Source organism: Melospiza melodia, unplaced genomic scaffold (assembly GCF_035770615.1).
Source record: "Melospiza melodia melodia isolate bMelMel2 unplaced genomic scaffold, bMelMel2.pri scaffold_18, whole genome shotgun sequence".
NCBI lineage: Eukaryota > Metazoa > Chordata > Aves > Passeriformes > Passerellidae > Melospiza > Melospiza melodia.
Window position 1 is genome coordinate 11,240,354 of NW_026948525.1, and position 5,712 is coordinate 11,246,065.

Here is a 5,712-nt window from a genome sequence, read left to right on the forward strand (position 1 = left end):
ACAATACAGCACACCACAACATCTCCCCCTAGTTTTGTTTAAAAAGAAGAGGACTGTGTTTGTGGTGAAGAATGATTGCCAAACCATGGTTGGTAAATCAGTTCTTCCTCTACAGGAGGGTCAGTGTTTTCCACTGAGGCTTCTAGGTCATCCATTGGAGCACTGAGGGCTTCCAAATGGTAGACCTCAGGAGGGGGAGATGAGCTTGAAATTAACTTGAGAACCATGTGTTTGATTAGTCCAAAAACAATGCTAACAACTACAATAACTATAACTAAAATAAACAGCACTAAAAACACAGTTTTCAGAATAGATCCCAACCAGCCCAAGAGTCCCCAGCCTTTGAACAGTCCATTCAGCCAGTTGTCAGTTTCTCTGTTGATGTCCGAGAGCCTTTGTCAAGAAAGTCCATATGTGGTTTGGGCTGAGGCACTATGCAGGAGGTCACAGGTGGGATGATCACGAGTAGGACGAGAAGCAGGCTCGGTCTCATGGTTTCTCGAGGCTACACACGAACAGTGGGATCTAAACTGGCACAAAAACTTGAAACAAATATATATTATAAACTATTCCAGATAGGAGGCTTAAATGGAATTTCCTCCAGAGAACACGTGCGGCGTTTTCTTCTCCTGGCAGCATGAGCAACCTGGGGTGCTTCTGTAGATTTCTCTGAGACCTTGGGAACATAGGGCTTTACCCATTTGGAAGGAACCCACCTTAAACCAGAGGGGGTGGACACACAGGCATATCCACGTCCCCAAGTAACCAATTTGTAGGGTCCCACCATTTTCCAAGTCTCAGGGTCCTTTACTAAAACTGGAGGTTTTTCTTTAATTAACCTATGATTGCTCCCCCCAAAGTGGCATAGGATGGGTGGGTTCAGGCTGTCAAAAGAACAATTCAGAAAATTGATTGTGAATAGTGCTCTGGATAACCGGATGTGGGGAGGTTCTACCTTCAGAACCTGTTGTTGCTGGTCCAGGACCCTTTTAATATCATGGTGAGTTCTTTCTACAATGCTTTGACCTGTAGGGGAGTAGGGGATGCCAGTTTTGTGCTCTACTCCCCATTGCTGCAGGAAGCTCCCAAATTCCTTGGATTTGTAAGCAGGCCCATTATCAGTTTTCAGCTCCTTGGGGATGCCCATGAAAGCAAAAGCCTGTAAGAGGTGCTTAATAGCATCAATAGATGATTCTCCTGTGTGGGCAGAAGCATAGACCGCTCCAGAAAAGGTATCTACACTAACATGAAAATATTTCTGCCGTCCAAAAGACTGTATGTGTGTTATATCTGTTTGCCACAGTTCACAACTGTTCAGTCCCCTTGGGTTTGCTCCCGTACTCACTGTAGGGAGTGCATGTTGTTGGCAATTTGGGCATGTGGCCACAATCGCTTTGGCCTGTTCTCGAGTGATGTTAAACTGACGAACTAGGCCAGGTGCATTTTGGTGGAAAAGCTGGTGGCTGATTTTTGCCTGTTCAAAAACATTTGGGAGAGTAGCCATCACTGCAGGTGCAGCAAGAGCATCTGCCCTTCTGTTGCCTTCAGCGATAAACCCTGGCAAGTCAGTGTGTGACCTGACATGCATCACATAAAATGGTTGCTCTCGGTGAGTGACTAACTTTACCAGTTTTGAGAGCAATTCGAAAAGTGTGATGTTAGACACATCTTGCACTATTGCTTGATCTGCCCTGGATACTACTCCTGCCACGTATGCAGAGTCTGTAATCAGATTAAATGGTTCTGAGAACCTTTCAAAGGCCCTAAGAACTGCAGCCAATTCAGCAACCTGAGGTGAACCTTCCACCTCAGCAATATCTGTCTCCCACTGCTGGGTTTGAGGATCCTCCAAGTCATAACGGACTTGCGGGACCTCCCGGATGCATCTGTGAAGACAGTTAGAGCCCTTTTTAAAGGTCTCCTACTTAGAGCACTTCTCAGTTTTAAGGTAAATTGAACATCTTGTTCGAACAATTTGTGAGCGGGCCGCGCTACCGAAATTTGTCCTGAGTAGGAATCCAGAGCAAACTGCAACACTTCATTTTCTTGAAACAATTGCTCCAGCATTTTCATAGTATTTTGACCTGATTTTAACTTAACTGGAATGTGAATGCACTTAAAATCACATCCTGCTAACTCCCTGATCCGGGTCCTTTCTTTTCGGATCAGTTCTGCTACCAGCTCCTGAGGCTTTGTCAGTCTCTTGGACCTTTTGTGACTGAGGAAAACCCATTTTATGATCAAGAGAGGGTCCCTCTGGTCCCGGTCCTTTTTTGGTGTGTTCTTTGCCTTAGGTGTTTGTTTTTCCTCCCACTGGAAAATAATTCCATGGAGGTGTGGCAACTTACCTAGGATGATAAATTTGAATGGCAGGTCAGGCCGGCATCGGTTGGCCTGTCTTGTGGACATTGCAATCTGAACCTTTTCTAGAGCTTTCCGTGCCTCTGGGGTAATGGACCTAGGAGCACCTGGGTCCTCTCCCCCTTTCAATAACTTGAAAAGAGGGGCAAGGTCTTCATTAGTCAGACCGAGCCATGGTCTTACCCAATTCAAAGACCCACACAACTTGTGGACATCTGCAAGGGTCTTGATCCTTGGATTGATTTCTAGTTTTTGAGGAACAATGGTCCTATTTCCAATTTATAAGCCCAAATACTTCCAAGGTGGCATCTTTTGAATTTTCTTTTCCTGGAGCTCGAACCCTGCAACAATCAATGCATCGATCGTTAGGTCAAGCGCATGCGTGAGTAAATCATCATTGGGGGCACACACAAGGATATCATCCATATAATGATAGATAATGGCCTTCTCTGCGGCTGCATGTACTGGGGAAAGCAGGGAAGAGACATACCACTGGCAGATAGCTGGAGATACCTTCAATCCCTGAGGAAGAACGGTCCAATGGTACCTTTTCATAGGAGATTCCATATTAATGGAAGGGACGGAGAATGCAAAATGCGGTGCATCGCCAGGGTGCAAGGGGATTTGGAAAAAACAATCTTTAATATCAATAACAGCTAATTTCCAATCTTGGGGAAGCATTGTTGGGGATGGCATACCAGGTTGGGGAGAACCCATATCTTCAATTACATTATTAATTTGTCGGAGGTCGCAGAGGAGCCGCCATCTCTTTTTGTCAGCTTTTTGGATGACAAACACTGGAGAGTTCCATGGGGACATGGTCTCCACAATGTGGCCCTTTTTTAGTTGCTCTTCCACTAGTTCCTGAAGATCCTTTATTTTTTGTTTACTGAGCGGCCACTGTTTTACCTGAACTGGTTTGTCTGTTTTCCACTTCAGTTTTTGGGTGGGGCGCTGTTGTTCAATGGCTGCTGTACAAATATGCTGTGGAGAGTCTGGAATATCAATTGTGACACCCCACTGGGCCATTAAATCTCTCCCTAACAAAGGTTCAGAATAATCCAACACAAACGGACGGATATTTGCCAATTGTCCGTTTGGTCCCTCAAATTGAATAATGCTTTTGGATTGTCTTGCCAATTGCAAACCTCCTACACCTTGAAGATGACCTGCAACATTTTGCAAAGGCCAATGTGCTGGCCAGTCTTGTACTGGAATTACTGTGCAGTCTGCACCTGTGTCTACAAGCATCTCAATGCGTTTAGACTCCCCACCCCCACTGACATTACACCATAATTTGGTTTTGTCTTTTCCAATAACTTGGACCCGGGCGACTGTGGGCCCTTGTTTTTTGATATTTTCAGGTAAAGATGGCACAGGGATAGCTTGTGCAACAATTTGTCCCTTGGGAAGAAACAGGGGTGGGTGGAAACAATGCAGGCCGAGAACAAATTGCTCAGGATCTGATGCTGTCATTCCTGGAGCAATTCTGATCTCTTGTGGTGTGTGTTTGGTGTCCCCAGTGACGATGTACTTACAACGAATCCGGTTCCAAGTACCTTTCTGTTCAGGATTTACAGACACAAAATGCCAATCAGTGTCCTCCAGATGGAGTGACTCAGTCAGCTGCAACCTGTAAGGCTCATTGACAGAAGACGTGGTTAACACAGGATCACTTAAATCATACACAGTCTTTGAAGCACCTGCTTCACTTACACAAACATTAATATTATCGCGCGCTTGATTTGTTTTGCTACCCTTATTACCTTGGCCTGCTCTTTTTGTGTCTGCGCGCCTGGCCGGCCGGAGCTGCCTTTTCAGTTTTTTTGTTGTTGCTGACCCCCAGGGAGGGCTTGTAGTTCTCCTCCCCTGCCATTTCTAAATTCATCAAATTCCCTTTTCAGGGGGCACTGGTTACTCCAGTGCCCTAGGTTGTTACAAAGCAGGCATGGTTTTGTGGGCTCAACCATTGCTGGTCTCCGCTGCTGCCCAGGGTACTGATGTGCTGAGGGGAAAGGCGCAGGGCTGGCAACGGCGACACGCTGAGGTGGTCTTGGCAGCAGCCTTGGTCTGGTGTGTTCAGCCACACTCATCAGAGGCACTTTCCTGTTACACACTAGAAGCATATCTTTTAGTATATGGGGAGGTTCTATAGGAAGGCTCAGGATTGCCGCTTGACACTGTTCATTTGCATTTGTAAACGCCATTTCTTCTAAAATTGCTTCCCTAGCATTCTCTTTTTTAACTTGTATTTCAATAGCTCTAGTTAACCTTTCTACAAATTTCAAAATAGGCTCTGATGGTAGCTGTTTAATTTTACTATAGGGTTCAAAAGGCCCCTCAGGTTGTAGGGAAAAGAACGCTTTTTCAGCTGCTTCCTTTACTTTTTCGAGTGTTTCTGCAGGAATTGCAGTAGCTTGGATTGAGGGAGAAGACCATTGGCCCTCACCACAGAGGTGCTCAATGGTGATAGTGTTACCACTGTTGTCATTGGCTGTGTTTGGATCAGCATGCAAGCCTGGGAGAGCATCATTCAGCATTTGTTTCCATGCTATTTCCCATAATTTGAATTCCGTGGAGGTCATGAGACAGGAAAAAAGCTGTTTTAAATCATGTGGAATCACTACAGTCCTACTCAATTCAGAATTTAAAAGGCCACGGAAATATGGACTGTGTGGACCATATTCTTTATGAGACTTACAGATCTCTTTAATCAATTGCCGTCCAAAAGAACTCCAATTAGCAGTTGGAGCTGCTCCCCCCTGAGCTGCAGGCTGAAAGGTAACAGGAGCCAGTGACAACATGGGACTATGCATTGAATCTGCTGTTCCCTGCTCTGTATCCCTTGAAACAGAAGCATTGGGATCACAGATACAGGTTTGGGGGATGGCAGTGGGTGTGTTCCCACCGTGGGAACCCGGGGAGGGGGCGGAGACGGAACAGGTACAGGGGGCCGCCAAGGGGCGGGGAAACCGTGGGAACAGGGGGCGGGGTCAGGGGGAAAGCAGGGGGCGGGGACACCTGGTGACACCACGTCAGCAGACGCCCCCTGGGAGGAGTAGAGGGGCGGAGCTGAGGGAATTGCAGGAAAGGGAGGGGGAGGGGGGAAGGTATCACGAGGAACAGAAGGAGAGGGGGATGGGGCTGGAGTTTCGGGATGCTTAAGAGGATTTTGGGAAGAAGAAGACCAGGTTTGGGAAGATGCCACGTGGCATCCACCATCTTGTGGACCCCCTAGGGGCTGGGGGCCATTTTGGGTAACACTACTCTCTGCAAAGCTAACACGTGCTGCTGGTTTCTGAGGATGGGACACAGGGGATTGGGAAAGGTTCCACGCAGCCTGGTCAGGGC